General features: G+C 47.0%; 2 protein-coding genes across 3 annotated transcripts in view; one reads left to right on the forward strand and one right to left on the reverse strand.

Annotated features, from left to right (window-relative positions):
* The window catches only part of CASP3 (caspase 3), a 255987-nt gene extending 250524 nt beyond the window's left edge, over positions 1–5463 (reverse strand). The window contains exon 1 of the mRNA XM_086962484.1: positions 5026–5463. The gene's annotated coding sequence lies outside the window, so the exon portion shown is untranslated. The remainder of the gene's footprint in view (positions 1–5025) is intronic.
* Positions 5356–17383, forward strand: part of PRIMPOL (primase and DNA directed polymerase) — a 497760-nt gene continuing 485732 nt past the window's right edge. The window contains exon 1 of one of the 2 annotated variants that reach the window (XM_086962483.1): positions 5356–5712. The gene's annotated coding sequence lies outside the window, so the exon portion shown is untranslated. The remainder of the gene's footprint in view (positions 5713–17383) is intronic. The other variant, XM_086962482.1, reaches the window with a different exon arrangement.

Below are 17383 nucleotides of genomic sequence, written 5' to 3' on the forward strand. Positions count from 1 at the left end.
TACAACAAATCAATCACATTTCACTCAGTACCCCGCTGCATACATTGAATTCCAAAAACAAAAGTTGAAAGACACTCAAGCTGCAGCCACATATCATTAAACACATGCCCTATTTTAGAATGGGGAGGACAACGTTGATGAGAGTCAAGTCAAACATGGAATTTGGCAACAAAGTCAGAGTGCAGTATTATTGTTGGCAAGACTTAACCAACATCTTCAGAAATGATTCGAACTCGGACAAAAAATGTTTTTTAATTTATTTTGTTGGTGCAATAATAGCGAAAGTGTGCAGTAAGTGATTCTAAGACTTTGGTGATAGCTCACAACACACTAAACTAGATTTTTTTTCAGATCACAAAAGCAGGCATGCAGTATTTACTACCAGATGCAACCTTACAAAAAGTGTTCATACAAATAGACTTTATGAGTGAGCAAACTAGATAAACCTGACATGGTTTAACAGCCAGTTCTTCACTTGACGTTGCAAAATGTTGCGTGGCTCCCAGCTGGACTTTGTACTTACCTCAAGTAATGCGCCTTTATAGCAGAAAATGGCACATATTTTCTTTTAATGTTTGGGGACAGAGGGGCAATATTAACTTGTGGTACTACTGGGTGAGACATTAAAAAATTAAATAGTAAAAAAAATACAGAAGCAGGGCACTTGTTTTTTTTGTTAACCGGTATGCTTATCCACTTTCTTGCATTTATGGAAGTCCCATCACTTGGGTTTTTCATTCTAAAAAGATATGCATGGACAATGTATTTTCTTCACATCAATGCAAAAGCTGTCTACACAACTATTTGATCCGAATGCTCAAAGGTTTACAAGCATGAGCTCACGAGCCAGGGTGGAGGAGGAGGAGGCGGTAGACGGAGAATGTTTGGATTAATGCAAGAAGAAGAGGGTGTGTGGCAAAGATGATGCAGGTAGCAATTGGGGGCTGCTACTTCATGGATATCCATTAGGGGCCGACAGGAACTCTATACGGGTTTTCAGTTTTCTGGGGAGTAATGAGGCGCTGCACCTCACAGTTCCGCTCTAGTGTTTTAAAAAGGGTAGCTCTCTGGTACCAAGTGCACGCAGAAGGATGTGGCGTCTGTACTGCGGGCAGTTTACTTGTGCTTATCACTCCCTACAGTCACTGACAATGCGGCGAGGGTTAGCGCATGCACAAAAGGAGGGGATAGAGGTCATGGAGAAACAGGGAACACTACCTCAGTGTGTTTTAAAACATAAGGATTTGAACAGCTCAGAATTGAAGCGATTTATATGCTGTTTACTCATTATTGGCTTCTCAAATAGCATGTATCACTGGAATCTAGATATACCTGGCTGAGGAGCCCTTATCAGGGTGAAACTAGTCCTAGGATGCTTGTATTCTGGTTCAGGGAGAACCTGGCTTGGCAGTTCAGATTGGATGGCTCCCATGAGGATCAAGGTCAAGGCTGATTTGCCTATGGCTGGGTCCAAACTGAGGTGGCATGGTGGGCGAATAAAGATGGATTGGGATGCGGCACAAGCGATTGCCAGTGGCTAAGATTAATTCAAGCATTGCATCATTACCTTGTTGATAGGATACAGCTAAGGCACTGCTTTGTGATGAGGCACAAAATATTGTTATATCCGTGAAACCATCATTACAAATCAGGCGCTTGGTGCTCTATTGAGCAAATAACGTATCTGCTGCCGAGTAGAAATAACAATCAAGTGTTTTGTGGCATTCTCTGAAATGGCATCTGCTACCTCCGAAAATATCATATAAACCTAGACTTTAGTTCCAAAAACGATGGGGCGGGTGGTCACAGTGACCGCTTGATGTGTTACGGATCTATTAGTGTTTGAAATACAATTTCACCACTGATCTCAGGGAAGAAGACAAAATACGAGAAATGCTGAGACACACCTAAAATGTTTAATTCTTGACCTCTCCATGAACATAGTTTTTTCATAATATTAGTTGTATACATTTTTCATCTTAACTCTGCAAAATATTTCGACTTACGCAAATAACACTTTTAACTCATAATTAGTTTTTGTCATTTAGTGAGGAAATGAAAGTTTATACAGACATGCAGCATTTTTAAAGGAGAACCAGGGATGTTGAATTCCTATAGCCTGACGTCCAAGACATATTGTTTGGAGTCAAGGGCAACAAGTTTTCAGGTGTATTTTGTCCTTGGGACAAGTAGGCCCAACCCCCTACATCACAAACCATTTGACTGCCAGTTTACAGTACCACATTATTGATCAGGGAAAGGCATTGCCTGCAGTTAAGGAAGTATCTGTGTCCATGTGTTAATGCTGTTCAAATTTGTACTTATGATTCATTAATGCAAAACCTTTATTATTAGGGTGAGCAACATAAGTGTACATGTTGTACGCTCAGACTGTACTACTGACCGTGGTTCCAGAATAAAAATGTTAACACACGTTTTCAATGTTTAGCAATATGAGGCTATGCATACTGCTCTCAGAATGCTCTCCGGTTCGATGCAAACATATGCAGAAGCTTGAAAGCAAGATTGATTATTCTTTGCTTTCAAAATAAAATGTTCACACAAAAATGCAAAAACATTTTAGGTACCGTTTTTCTGCAGCATCATTTAGTAAAATGGGTTGATGTATGCTAGTATTTCCCAAAAATATTCATAATGGAAAATGTGTGTAACCAGTTTAATAAGATTATGGGAAAACAAAAATAAACAAGCATTGGTAAAGCCAATAGGTCAGAAATTGTTGGTCAGCCTTTTGGTTTTGTCAAGGCGTGACTTGTTTTGGCATGTTTATCGTAAAACTTATTGGTGCGAGAGCTACCAGGTCTTCATAATTATAACAAACATTGGCAAAAGCAAAAATCGTTTGGTCTCAAAAAGCACACATTGCCATAGTAGGTCCTGGCACTGAACAAAACGACTGTGTTGATAATGCTCCTTGTGAAATAACAGAATGCTGTCACTCACAGTGAAGCTAGCCGATAGACAGAGAGAGACAGAATTTTAACAAACATAAAAGGTCATGGTTCACGCCAGTATTAATTAGGGGCCCAATTATTAAATAAAGTCTCAAAAGTGCACTCATCTCCTTGCATTAAGTGCAGATATATGACTTTTGTGAATTCACAAGACTTAACAGCAGTAGGCCAGTTAATAGTACTCATAGAAAATATTTGTGAACTGCATTTTAGCATAAGCAAATATGCAGGTGTATGTTTGCTCATGCGAAACTGAGTGTTTGCAAGTTTACTTTCCCTCCAACCACTTTTTTCCCCAACCGTGGAAGAAATGTTAAATCTGCCATTGTCAGGAGTACATTTTCAACATTTCTCAGTAGGGGAAATGCCTAGAGAAGAGTTTATGAAAACCCTTCAAACATGCATGTTAGTAGGTTTGCACAGACTCCAAAGGGCATTACAACACTGGAACTGTTGCTTACCTTCAGCGCGAGTATGTAGATCTGCGGAAACGTGGCAACATAAGGGAATTGCTAGTATTCAAACCCTACTATAGAAGGAGCCCTGGCATAATCAGAGAGGCTATTTCGGAGCTCCTATATAATGAGATTGCAGCCATAATTTGTCACCGCATTACATGGCACAAAACGGAAAAGTGGATTTTGTTAAAGGACAAGTAGATTGATGAAGCAACCTGCCCCATGGACCAGTAGATATTTTATTAAATTCCACACCCCTGGAGAACGTCACCTTAATAACTGACTTTTGCTCTTCCAATGAAGGATTTTTACGCTAAATGTTTTCTTTTCGTTAATACAGATGTTTCAATTTCTACATCAACCACTGTTAACAATCTTAATGATTTGATATTTAGAAAGGTAGAGAGGTAGTTTTATAGGTGGAAAAGTAGCCAAGAATGAGAAAGACCCAAATGAACTTAGAAACGGTACAACATAGTTTCAAAGTTAACACTGCTGTCTAAGGACTATTGTATTCCTGTGAAGAGTGATCCTGTTCCTAGGAGAGCATTGAAAGCTGATTGGCTGACTGAAGAAGAAGCAGCAGCAATATGTTGCAAAGCTTTAGAATGTGTTGTCTATAATAGCGTGTGTCCCTAGAGTAGCTTAAGCCACTTTCCAGACCATTTCTACCCTGCCTTATTCCACATTGCTCTGAGACTCTACTGAGTTTCTTGATACTCTGTTTAAGTAAAGTTCTGCCTTGATTGATTTTTTTTTATTATTGAACTGCTTTATATGCCAAAGCTTTACACTTTAATATCTCTCTCTTGAACTGGGGCTCTATGGGTTGTGACTGACACCATTCTCTCCGGATTCCTAGAATAGAGATTTGTTTCCTTTCAGGAACGTGCTTAATGCTTTTCATTTAAATGTATTCATTGCTTATTAATAAGACTCTAATGACTAAAACTGGTGGATTTGCTTGTGATCTAAAAAAATCACATACTAAAAGATTTATAATAAAACCCTTTATCTCATGCCAAACTCATTATTGTAGAACTTAGAATAGAATTTTTGATTAAAATGCATGTGATAAACTGCTTCTGATCTCTAATAAAAATAAAATAAATAAACAAATAAATAAATAATACGGCATCAAAGATCCATTGCAACGATTTAAAAGCGAGAATAGCCCGAGAGATGATAAACCCAGAAACGTTAAAAATAAAAGTGAGCCGATTCCTGCTCCAGCACACAGACACTTTGATTTGGGTAAGAGTTTTGAACAATTCATAGTCAAAACGCTAACCTTATCCCATGTACCAAGAGAACTGACGGGTAGTCTTCTTCCGAGGGCGCAGCACAAATACCATATATAGATTAAATCAATCAATCCAGGACCGAAATTACTTTGCTCGAAACTGGGGAAAATGAAAGTCCAAATCACCCAAAAAAACGCGATTCGAAAACGAAAGCATACTTTTTACCTTCAGATCTAAAGCAGTACAATAGAGATTACAGAACGACGGCAACTAATATCTATGCAAGCGCTTCTGCCTTGCACTTTGTACGGGTTACAATCACAAGCGTTCAAAGCCAGGGTCACTCACCGCTCCCTCGCGCACCACGCAGACACACCGGCCAGAGGTGGGGGTGTAGGAAAAGGCGACAAATCCAGCCGGTCAAAAACAGTAGCAGTCAAGATGTGCCCAACTCCTGCACAAACAAGTGACACGGCGCTCACTAGCAGAACAGGGCGGGACCGAGGGAGCAGCACACCCCGGGAGGCCGGCCTACAGGCGTAGCCTCGAACGAAACGCGAATACTGACTGGGTGGTTCAGCTGCTGATTTTATCTGAGGGGAAAAGTCTACTAATCAGCACCTATCTCACAAGAGCCACCGGTATGTTTTTAGGTGCCTGACAACGTCCGACTGACTGAACAGGATAGGCCATATCACCCAGTGAAGAGACAAGGAACTGCCACTGAACGAAGGCGGGGAACAATCAACATGCAATGGGATTTTTTTTTTAGGTTGTAGCACGTGCAAAGTTTGAAACAGCACAGAGACAATAAACGAATTTCGACCAATTGCAAACCACTGTGCTGTCTCCAAGTCCCTACAAGCAAATGAATGGTTGACAGGAACTTCTCTGAGCCAATCCACTGACACGAGGTCCGCCAGCCAATCAGTACAATCGCGCTTTTTCAACCACAAATAACATATGGTTTAGCTTACTTGATTGGTTGTGGGCACCTCTTTCGTCTTTTGTCACTGTAACGTGGAAGAAATAAGAGTAAGTTAAAGGCAGAACAGCAAAGTTTTGTGATATGTGTATGGATTTGTAATTGCTGTATTTTGGTCTGTGTTTTTATATAAACAATGATTCCTGTCTATGTGTATTCAACGTGATATTGATACCGGCAACAAATGATCCCATCACACGTTTTCTCCGTGTTACGTACGAGAAGCCTACTGCTTGTAAAATCTGAATAAATATAATGAAACTTATAAGACTGGTAAGCGAACGCAGGAGTACTACGCGAAATAGTGACACCTGGTATTGGAATAACTGTTTCCAATGTTGTACAGTCCTATAATTTCTCATTATGAGCTGGGTTTTTGGCTTAGGTTCTGTTAACGTATATAATTGTACATACTGAAATTACTGCACCAAGACCAGGTGAATTTTCTTATTCTATTTATTTGCGGTGTTATATTGCATTGATAAGGCCCATAGAGCGCCTTACAAGAAAAAATGTTTGAACAATCGACTAGAATGTAGTGTTGCCGACAGTGGGGTGTACCACTGCAGCACACGCCCCCTCCCACTGTTACCATGCATGTTACCCCTGGAGCGTAAGGGGTCTTTGGTTTGGTCCAAACGTGAGCGTGGACACGCAAGTTGTGTAATAAAAGGCCCAGGGCTCTGGGCGTGGTCAGGTTAGTTTGCCGGCACCAACTGTAGCACACGTGTCCTGTGTCTGGTTTGCCAAGACCCACACTGGGACACTACACTGGCGACAAGGTGGTCCACGATCCACCCCTCCACGCGCCCTGCTGCACCGCGGCGCCGTTCTGGCCTGTACACGGCGCCCTGCCCAGCGTTCCCAGGCGCCAACGGCCCGAGGTAGCCCGCCTCGGTCCGACCAACCTGCTGGCACTGTGCATCGCCTCGCGCTGCTCGCCGGTGCCCTGTGGAGTCTCCAGCCGCCTCCGGTGCCGTCCTGAAGCCTCTGCAGCTACTCGGACCTGGTCGCGGTCCCCAGGTACGCCCAGTGCTCCCGCTGCTTCCCACTGCTTTCGGCCCCTGGCTACTCCGCTCTGCTCGGCCCTCCAGCCCCAGTCGGCCCCTCTGCTGTCACGCGCATGCGCAGTGCATACCTACACTACACTCCTGGCGCGCAATGCGGCCGCCCGGCCTCGTCCCACGCATCTCGCGTGAGTCCGGACCCTTCGTTTTCACACGCATCTCGCGGAGCAAGGCCTGGGAGCACTCCACGTTCCAGGAACCCGTTCTCAAACACCTGCTGCAGCCTGCTGAGCCTCCTACAGCCCCCCCTGTCACCCAATCAGCAGTCCTTCGGCCGTCATGGCCACCGTGCCGCATCTGTAACCCTTTGCCATTACAGGGACCCCCCCCCTCGCAAGCTGCACGATGGAAAAAGTGGGTAGAGCGGCTCGAAAATTGTTTCATTGCGGCAGATATTGCGGTGGGGCGTCGTCGCGCTATGCTGTTACACCTGGGGGGTGAAGCTATCCACGACATCTCCAAGGACATCACGGAGGGCGACCCACCACACACATACGCCACCCTCCGCGACGCCATCACAAGGTACTTCGAGCCATTTGCCTGCGCGGATTACGAGCGATTCTTACTACGCCAAGCACGCCAGCTCCCGGAGGAGTCTGTAGACGTGTTTTACGCTCGACTCAAGAAATTAGCCAGCACGTGCACGCTCCCGGACGCGGAGGATGAAATACGCGCCCAATTCATACAGGGATGCACCTCACTGAAGCTACGAGAGAGGGTGCTTGAAACGGACGCGATGTCCATGCGCGACATCCTAGCCCTGGGGCGGTCTAAAGAACTTTCCAAAGCCCGTGCCACCCATATGGAACCGAAGCCACCGGTTACAATCAAGACTGAACCCGTATGTGCCATCAAGTCGCACCCAACTGACAACCGGGCGAGGACCCCCAGGAAAGGGCGGCCAATTCAAGGACAGTCCTCCCACGACCAAGCCTGCATGTGGTGCGGAGGCGCCACCCCCCACAAAGGCGCCTGCCCGGCACAGGGCAAAATCTGCAGCGCGTGCGGAAAAGCAAATCATTTTGCAAGTGCCTGCTTATCGTCTCAAAGAAAGAAGCAGAGTGGCCCACCCAGGAGGGTACGACAGATGACCCCACATCAGAATACGTCGAACTGCAGCGACATGGACGACGATGAAGAAGACGCAGCGTCCGTCCACGTGGTGCGCATGCTCAATACCCTGGCAGCCGCGTCTTCTACCCAACCGATGTGCACCGTCCAAGTGCATGGCCATGCGGTCAGAGCCCTCATCGACACGGGCGCCACGATAAACCTCATGGCCGCCAGCGTATACCAAGGCCTCGAAGACGCCCCCACACTCCTCCCCACCAGAGTGCAAGTGTTTGCCTACGGAACCCGGCGCCCGCTGCGCCTATGTGGAGCGTTCCGGACGACTGTGTCCCACGACTCGGCACAGCTACACACAAAAATCTACGTGTCCCAGGAGGGATCAGGGTTTCTTCTCGGTTGCAAGACAGCACGGGAGCTCGGACTCATACACTTTGCCCTAACAGTGCAAGCCCAAGGACTAGACCATCTGGTTGCGGAGCATTCCTCGCTGTTCGAGGGCATCGGATGCCTACGAGGCCCACCTGTCCGCCTCCACATTGACCAGTCAGTAGCCCCAGTAGCCCTCCGGCACAGGCGGATCGCCTTCCACCTCCGGCCCAAGGTCGAAGCTGAGCTAAGGATGCTTGAACAAGCTGGCATCATCGAGCGAGTCACTGGGCCCACGCCGTGGGTATCTCCCATCGTTGTGGCCAAAAAACCGAAGCAACCCGAGGCAGTAAGGATATGCGTGGACATGCGCCTCCCCAACCTCGCAATCAAGAGAGAGCGTCACCTGAGGCCGACCATTGACGACATCATCGGGGAACTCGCAGGGTCCAAGTGGTTCTCAAAGATGGACCTGCGGTCGGGGTACCATCAGATCCCTCTGCACCCAGACTCGCGCTCAATCACAACTTTCTCCACCCACGCAGGCCTGTGGAGATATACCAGGTTGAACTTCGGCATCTCAAGCGCAGCTGAGGTATTTCAAAACATCATTCACAATGTCCTCCAGGGCCTGGATGGTGTGCTCAACGTGAGCGATGATATCCTGGTACATGCCCCAACCCTGGAAGAGCACATCAGATGCCTCCAAGCAGTATTCAACCGGCTAAAGGAGAGAGGGCTAACCCTCCACAAGGACAAATGCGAATTTCTACGCAAAGACATTAGCTTCTTTGGATACAAATTCTCCGACCATGGAGTGGGCCCCGACCCGGAAAAGGTCACAGACATCCACAACGCGCCAGCCCCCACGTCTGTGACAGCCGTCCGCAGCTTCCTAGGTATGGTGACATACTGCGGGCGCTTCATCAAGGACCTGTCGGACCTGACAGGGCCCCTCCGCGACCTCACCAAGTCAAATGCCACCTGGATGTGGGGCCCGGAGCAGCAAGAGTCGTTTGTGAACACCAAAGCAGCCCTGTCGGCTGACACGACTTTGGCCTACTTCAATCCGCAGCATGAGTCACAACTGCTAGTTGATGCCAGCCCCACTGGCCTGGGAGCGGTCCTGTCACAACGTCAGACATGTGGAGAATGGGCCCCCGTAGCGTACGCCAGCCGCACGCTGACGCCCACCGAACAGCGCTACTCCCAAATTGAACGGGAGGCGATCGCCATTCTGTGGGGGTGCCGCCATTTCCATATCTATCTCTATGGACATCCTTTCTCAGTCATCACGGACCATAAGCCCCTCATACCCCTTTTCCATGGCTCGTCATCTCGCCCACCACCAAGAATCGAAAAATGGGTGCTGCAGTTGCAAGAGTTCCAATTCAAAGTGGAATACCGGCCCGGCACACGAAACCCTGCAGACTATTTGTCAAGACACGCCCGTCCCGTTACCGACGCGGAAGCCGCTGAAGCAGCAGCCACGGAAGAGTACGTCCGGCTAATCGTCGAACGGTCGAAGCCACGTCCAATGTCTCTAGAGGAAGCAGCGAGGGCCACTCAAGACGATGACTGCCTCCAGATCGCAATCCGTGCCATAGAGTCCGGCGACTGGAAGGCGCTACAAAGCCCGGCATCTTTCCGCACTCAAGACGCCCAAGCTGTCCTCAAGGCCCTGTACCAAGTCAAAAACGAACTATCAGTATCCACCGAAGGATGTCTCCTGAGAGGCCCACGCCTCGTGCTGCCCAGCAGCCTCGCCCAGCAAGCCGCCTTACTGGCACATGGATCACACCAGGGGATCGTCAAGTCAAAAAACAGACTCCGAAGCAAGTTGTGGTTCCCCGGACTCGACAGAGCAGTCGAGGAAGTGGTCCGCAGCTGTCCGGTGTGCCTGGCGACAAGCCTACCAAACCCTCCAGCACCGGTGATCACCGAAGATGGACCAACATCCCCATGGGTGCGCGTAAGTGCGGACTTCGGCAGCCTTCCTGGAGGAAAGTACATGCTTGTCGTGGTGGACGACTTCTCTCGCTACCCCGAAGTGGAAATCGTGACATCAACAGCGGCAGCCGAAGTGATCCCAAAGTTCGAAAAGATCATCGCCACCCACGGGATCATGAAGGAAGTCCGCACAGATAATGGACCCCCGTTCAATGGCAGCGATTTCACTAAGTACCTGCAGAGCCACAGCGTCAAACACAGAAGGGTAACACCAAGGTGGCCGCAGGCCAACGGAGAGGTCGAAAGGCTAATGAGAACTCTGAACAAAACCAATTCAAATTGCAGACGCCGATGGTCACTGTTTGGAGCTAGCCATCTACCAGTTCCTCCGAGAATATCGCCAGACCCCACACTGCACTACAGGAATCGCCCCAAGCCGACAAGCATTTAACCGGGCTATCGCAGACACCATCCCACACCATCCCATGTGGGAGATGGCCCAAAACCCCAGGAACCGGTCCATGGAACAGCGCACTAAGAACAACCAGGAAGCATCCCGAAGACGGAGGGCCGCAGACAGCCCCATTCAAGTCGGCGACGCGGTTCTTGTGAAGGACCGCCACCCCGGTGGGAAATTCCGCCTGCCGTTCGAGCTATACCCCTGGAGAGTCACCGAGGTACATGGAACAATGATCACAGCCATCAGGAATGGAGAAGTAGTCACCAGGAACATTTAGTTTTTTAAACAAGTACCCGAGAGAGGAGAAGCCCCTGAGCCGGATAACTGGCACCTGAGTCCACTGTTATGTTATGTTATGTTATGTTATTTATACTTTTGTATAGCGCAACGGTTACTCAAGAAGAGTGTCCCGGCGCTTTGGGTAAGGAGAACTAATTCACAATAACATAACACATTAAAAACAACAGAAAGCACATAAGACAGAAGAGGGGACTGCTAACAGGACTATTGAGAGAACAACCAGGTCTTAAGACCTCTCCTGAACTCAAACAGACTTGAAGCCCCCCTAAGAGGGAGCGGAAGCGAATTCCACATCTGTGGAGCCAGCAGGCTGAAGGAGCGGCCTCCCAGGCGCGCTCTCTTAACACGAGGAACAGCCGCCAAGAGCAAGGATTCGGATCTCAGAGAACGAGCAGGATGATAAAAAGCCAGTCTCTTTTGAAGATACCTTGCTCCCACCGCATGGAGAGCCTTGTATGCCAGAGTCAAAGCCTTGAAGGCGATCCGTTTGCGGATGGGTAGCCAATGCAGGGTTGATAACAGGCCCGAGGCACTGGCACGTCTGTTAAGACCGAAAATGGCCCTGGCAGCTGCGTTCTGCGCAACTTGAAGACGCTGCAACAGGTACTCTGGTAGGCCCAGGTAAAGAATGTTGGCATAATCCAACCTGGAACCTATCAGGGCCTGTACAGTCAGCTGCCTGTGCTCCACCGACAGAAAAGGCAGAAACCTCCGCAACATCTTCAATAGGCCGAAGCAGGTGCCGGTCACTCCAAGGATCTGGGCTTTCATCGTCAGCCCCTTGTCCATCTTAACCCCCAAGTTTTTAACCATAGGGGAAGAACCGGACGGAGGGAACATATCGATGGGCCACCAGGCCTGCCAGCTCGGCTCCGTATCGCATCCGAAAAAGAGTACCTCAGATTTATCGGAATTGCACTTGAGGCTGTTCAGTTGGAACCATGTGAACACCGCCCCAAGGCAATTCCGGATACTCTCCCCGTCAAAGTCAGCCCCTCTCTCACAAGAAAAGAGGAGCTGGGTGTCGTCGGCATACGACACGATCCGGGCGCCAAACGACTCCACCACCGCCGCCAAGGGGGTCATAAAGATGTTAAAAAGGGTAGGGCTCAATATAGAGCCCTGAGGGACCCCAACTCCCAAAGGCGGCATGGCGGCGGTGTCAGGCGGCGTCCAGATCGTTTGCCGGCGGCCGGCTAGGAAGGATGAGAACCAGCTGAGCACCGTCCCCCTAAGGCCAATCTCATAGAGTCTAGCGAGAAGGCCATCATGGGGGACGGTGTCAAAAGCCGCCGACAAGTCCAACAACACCAGCATGACTTTGCCCCCGGTATCCAACACCCCCTTGATAGTTTCAGAAACCTCAAGGAGCGCGGTCTCGGTGCTGCGATTTGAACGGAAGCCCGACTGGGAGTCATGTAAGATCTCATGGGTCTCCAAAAAATTGGAGAGCACCGACTGAACATGTTTCTCCAAGATCTTAACGAGGGCCGGCAACAAGGAGATCGGCCTATAGTTGGCAAGAATCAACCGAGACAAACAGCCCGACACACCAAGCAAGCGACATCACCCGGAGCAACGACGAGCCAGCGAGACCGGTCGAGGCCTCCAGCGCCGCCGAGACTAGAGAGGCAGAAGAACCACCCCCAGCCACAGCCGAAGGTCGCAGCCAAGAGAGATACAGCTTGCGTCCGCACCCCAAGCCCTCCCAAAGGTACCGAGACTTTGTAGCCCATTGCTTGCGTTGAGATGACCCAGATGGCTGACCCCGCCGAGAATAAAGTAAGACTGTTATATTTTATACATCCTATGTTTTGGATTGTCAGTAAATTCAGAGACCGCGCCATAGACTGTGTAACGAACTTTGTCAAGCATAACAGCTAAAATGACCACAGCAGTCCCGCTGACCTGAGAGACTTTTGTATGTTTGTTTTCCTTTCCAGTTTGTTTTATCCCTAGGTAAAGGAGGAATGTAGTGTTGCCGACAGTGGGCACTGCAGCACACGCCCCCTCCCACTGTTACCATGCATGTTACCCCTGGAGCGTAAGGGGTCTTTCGTTTGGTCCAAGCGTGAGCGTGGACACGCAAGTTGTGTAATAAAAGGCCCAGGGCTCTGGGCGTGGTCAGGTTAGTTTGCCGCCACCAACTGTAGCACACGTGTCCTGTGTCTGGTTTGCCAAGACCCACACTGGGACACTACATAGAATTAACATGTAAGCAAAAATCTAAAAAGTGTTAAAGCCGACAGGCTCTAACCAAGAGGCTTGCAAGTGTAAGGGCGATCGCAATATTAGACCAAAGCAGGCCTTGATTCATGTACACAATTCAGTTATTGACTTAAAATAAGAACGCACATGTTATATTGTCATTCTGTGTAGCTGTGCTTCCTGGCACTACCTGTTCTTCTGTTATATATTACTTAATAAAAGTATTTAAGTAATCTGACTTATCGACTACTTAACAATTGGCGACGAGGTGGAAACGGAAGGGAGAAGAGTCTGCTCGACTTATTTTCAAGTATTTTATCTTCACGTTGTGGACGAAGCTGCTGCAGTTTGAGGAAACTGAGGAAAGGCGTTCTTTTGTACTACTGAAGATAACACATGACAGAGCTTACGGGGAGTATGCTGAAAGAACTTGCTTATTTGCGCTCAAGGTAGGAAGTGTCAGGATTCCCCGGCCGCTGGTAGATCACTGACTGCCATGCGAGTCAGTAAGAGCTCGAAAACTACATTTCCCATGAGCCTTCGCGCGGCGCGCTAGAATGACGCTGTGTGACCGGAAAGGATATCATGGCGTTTTCCGAAGGAAGCGTTGCCGATTATTCTGCCTGGCGAGTAGTTTTTCTGCTTGTGTTTCCTGTGTTCTAGCTGGCGCTTTGTTGTGGTGCGCTGCGGTAACCTCACGTTATCGCTACTCCGGATCTGTGGATTTTTTTGGTGGGGCTTAGGAAGCGCCCGCAACGAGAACGGTTTAACGGTGTTCTCTGCACCTGTGTTGTGGATTACTGCGGAGGGGCTTAGGAAGCACCCATATCAAGAGTGGAGAACGCTGTCACAGGTTTTCCTAATATCGAGTGGGGTGCTTGTGTTTGAGTGCATTCCTGGGGAGCATGGTGTTCGTTTAACTGCTCCAGAACTATCTACGGGAAGCGTGAAGCTCCTGTCACTGCAGGACACCTAGGCTTAGGTGCTGCTTGTTCATTCTATGAGCGTTACTTTCCTGTTTGCGCTTGCAGAGAAGAATCTGTACAGACGCTGTGTTTTGCTTTGCGCTGGGCATATTTTTTGTTACTACTTTTGTACCAGGAACTTACTTGGTGAACAAACGATCTAGGGGATGTATGAATCATACTGGGGTTGACTCTTTAGCTTCCTGCGCTAACCCTTTAACCTTCAATTCATACATTTCCTCGGAGGGGGAATCCTTACCAGTTAGTAGGAAGATACCGGAAAGGAGTGATATTTACTGATTTTATGTCCTGGGCATTCTGGTTATCTTCATCCCCATTTCTGGTAGGAAAACCAGGGGATTTAGAAGAAGCCCTTTATATCACTCCTTCGTTTCTGCACACCTGTAGGATATTGCAGGTTTTCGGTTCCAGTTGCCCAGCTGTTCCCCTCCGGACCTACCTTTTCCCCCGCTTGATCTCCTTAATAGTCTGTGACCTTGACAGCCAGACTTGGGATGATCTAGAGGTGGGCCCCTTTATAGCATCGATCCAATCCTGAGGAGCAACCACGAAAGACCTGACAGGAAGAAAGCTATTTTTGGCATACCGTGTACTGTTGCAGTTGAAGGACGGCCTAACATGCATCTTTCAAAACGGTGGCATTGTTCCGAGCGCGATCTCCCTCTAAGCAGCGGCGCAACCTCATTGTGGAAATTGGAACGTACCTTGTCAGCGCAGCTCATCGAACGCTTTGACGTCAGCTTCAACACCGCGCTGTAAGAAGAGTTTGTCATCGTGAGAGTGCGCAGGGTCACGTAACGTGACCTTACGTGGCAGCCATTTTTTTTTCTTCGATTTATTGAGCATTTCATACCGACAACATCACGAAGCAGACACAGTGAGAGGATAATTAAATAAACTGATTTTAGTTTAAAAGAAGAACAGGTGAGACGGTCGGGGCACTATTGAAATCTATTTGACATTTTCTTGTTTATTATTTGAACATTCACAATTATAAAAAAAAAAAATAATATTGTTGTGTATATGGAAAGAGGTGATCAGTTGGAAGCCACATCAGAGGAGGAGATGGCTCAACAAATTATACCATTAGCCCTCCACAACCCTTTTGGGCCACAAGTTCACAACCAGATATAAAGTGGGTTGAATGGAAAGAATATTTTATCAACTACATTTGTGCTATCGATGAAAGTGGTAAAATGAAACCAGAGCAGAAAAAGAGAATTTTATTACATTCTTTGGGACCTAAGGGTTTGAAGACTTATTCACACATGCAAAAAGTAATTAATACGGATTTGAGTGACTTTGATAATGCCATAGGAGACATGGACAGATATTTCGCACCAAAAGTTTGTATTGGTGTAGTGAGGCATAAATTCTTCCACAGAAAACAGAGAAAAGAAGAATTGGGTGTTAAATGGGTGGATGATTTAAAAACATTGGCAAAAGATTGTAAATTTGGTGATTTGTACAATGATCTCATCCAAGACCAGCTGATCATGCACAATGATAACTCACCAATTCAAGACAGACTCTGGGTGAATGGCGACGCACCTTTGGATGATGTACTTGCCGTTATGAGAAAGTCTGAAATGTCAGGAAGATGTGCTGATCTAGTGAAAAATGCTGATCAGGAATCTGAGAAAACATCATCTGCAGTTTTTAAGATACAAGGGGCAGCAAATAGACTAAACTTGAATAGGCAATTTCAAAACAAAGGACGTATTCAACCGTTCAAGAGTCAAGGGAAGGAAAGGAATATGGAGGAAAGAAGGTGTTATCGCTGCGACAGTAAAGAACATATGGCTTACAGCAAGATATGTCCAGCTCTAAGGAAAAAGTGTGGCGTGTGTGGTTTAATGGGACATTTTAGCAAAATGTGCCGTAGGCGTAGTAATGTAAAATGTATTTGGAATGAGGAATTGAGTGCAGATGAGAGTGGAGAAGATGATGAAACATGTGTGAAAAATGTAAGGGGGAATTATATGCTTAACATCACTGAGGAGGCAATGGAAGGTAAACCTATATGTGATTTGTCCTTTGGTGGTATAAAAGTGAAAGTGTATGCAGATTCTGGATCTCCATACACTATCATTAATGAGGAAATATGGAAAAATAAGTTTACGCATAAAATTGGATATAAATTGAATGTCTCTGATGTTAACCCAGTGAGTTATACTGGTGAGAAAATAGGTTTATTAGGATATAGATGGCTCACCTTTCTCTTTAAAGGGAGATTAACAAGAGGGAAGTTATACATATCTAAAACCGGACCATCTGTATTAGGATGACATGACCAGAAAAATGTACATATCATCTTGGACCCAAACAGTAAAGAGAAGGTGTTGGTTTTAGATGATTGTAGCAAGATAGAGGATATCTTGAAAGACAAGTTTACCAACGTTGTGGGAGGAAAGTTGGGAAAACTACAAGGTTTTGAGCATAGGATTATGCTCAAAGCTGATGCACAGCCCAAAGTACATAAAGTCAGACCTATTCCAATGTTAAAAGGTAAAGAAAGAGATACAAGGATTGTTGGCTAAAGGTGTTATCGAGGAGGTAGATTCATCAGAGTGGATTAGTCCAGTTGTAGTCGCGAGGAAATCCAACGGGAAAATCCGTTTGTGCATAGATTTGCGCCATCTCAATAAAAATATCGTCATTGAGAGATTTCCCTTGCCTAAGATTAATGAGATGGTTTCTTCCTTGAGAGGAGCAACTTGGTTCTCCACAATAGACCTTTCTGCCGCCTACCACCAGGTAGTTTTAGACCCAGAGTCAAGGCATTTAACGACTTTCATCACGCCGTTTGGTTGTTTTCAATTTAGAAGAATGCCTTTTGGCCTGGCTGTGTTTCAACGGTTGATGCACAAATTGTTTGGAGAAATGGAAGGGATACGTTTCTTTCAGGATGATGTTTTAATTGCAGGTACCAGTAAAGAAGACCATGATTCCAAACTATGGAAAGTATTTGATACACTGAATACAGCGGGGCTAACTGTGGAGCTATCAAAATGTAAATTTGGTGAAAGAAGTGTTTCTTATCTAGGCCATGTCATTAGTGAAGAGGGGGTCAAGCCTAAGGTATCCTTAGTGGAGTGCATTGTATCATCACCAACACCAGAGTCTAAAGAAGAGATAAGATCCTTTTTAGGAATGGCAGAATACTGCGCTAAGTTCATTGAAAATTTTGCTTCAAAAGTATACAATATTAGATCATTACTGAAGAAGAATGTAAGGTTTGAATGGACGAAGGGGTGTGAAAGAATGTAAGGTTTGAATGGACGAAGGAGTGTGAAAGGGAGTTTGCTGGAAT

The sequence above is a fragment of the Lissotriton vulgaris genome, chromosome 3_1, assembly GCF_964263255.1.
Source record: "Lissotriton vulgaris chromosome 3_1, aLisVul1.2, whole genome shotgun sequence".
NCBI classification, from domain to species: Eukaryota; Metazoa; Chordata; class Amphibia; order Caudata; family Salamandridae; genus Lissotriton; species Lissotriton vulgaris.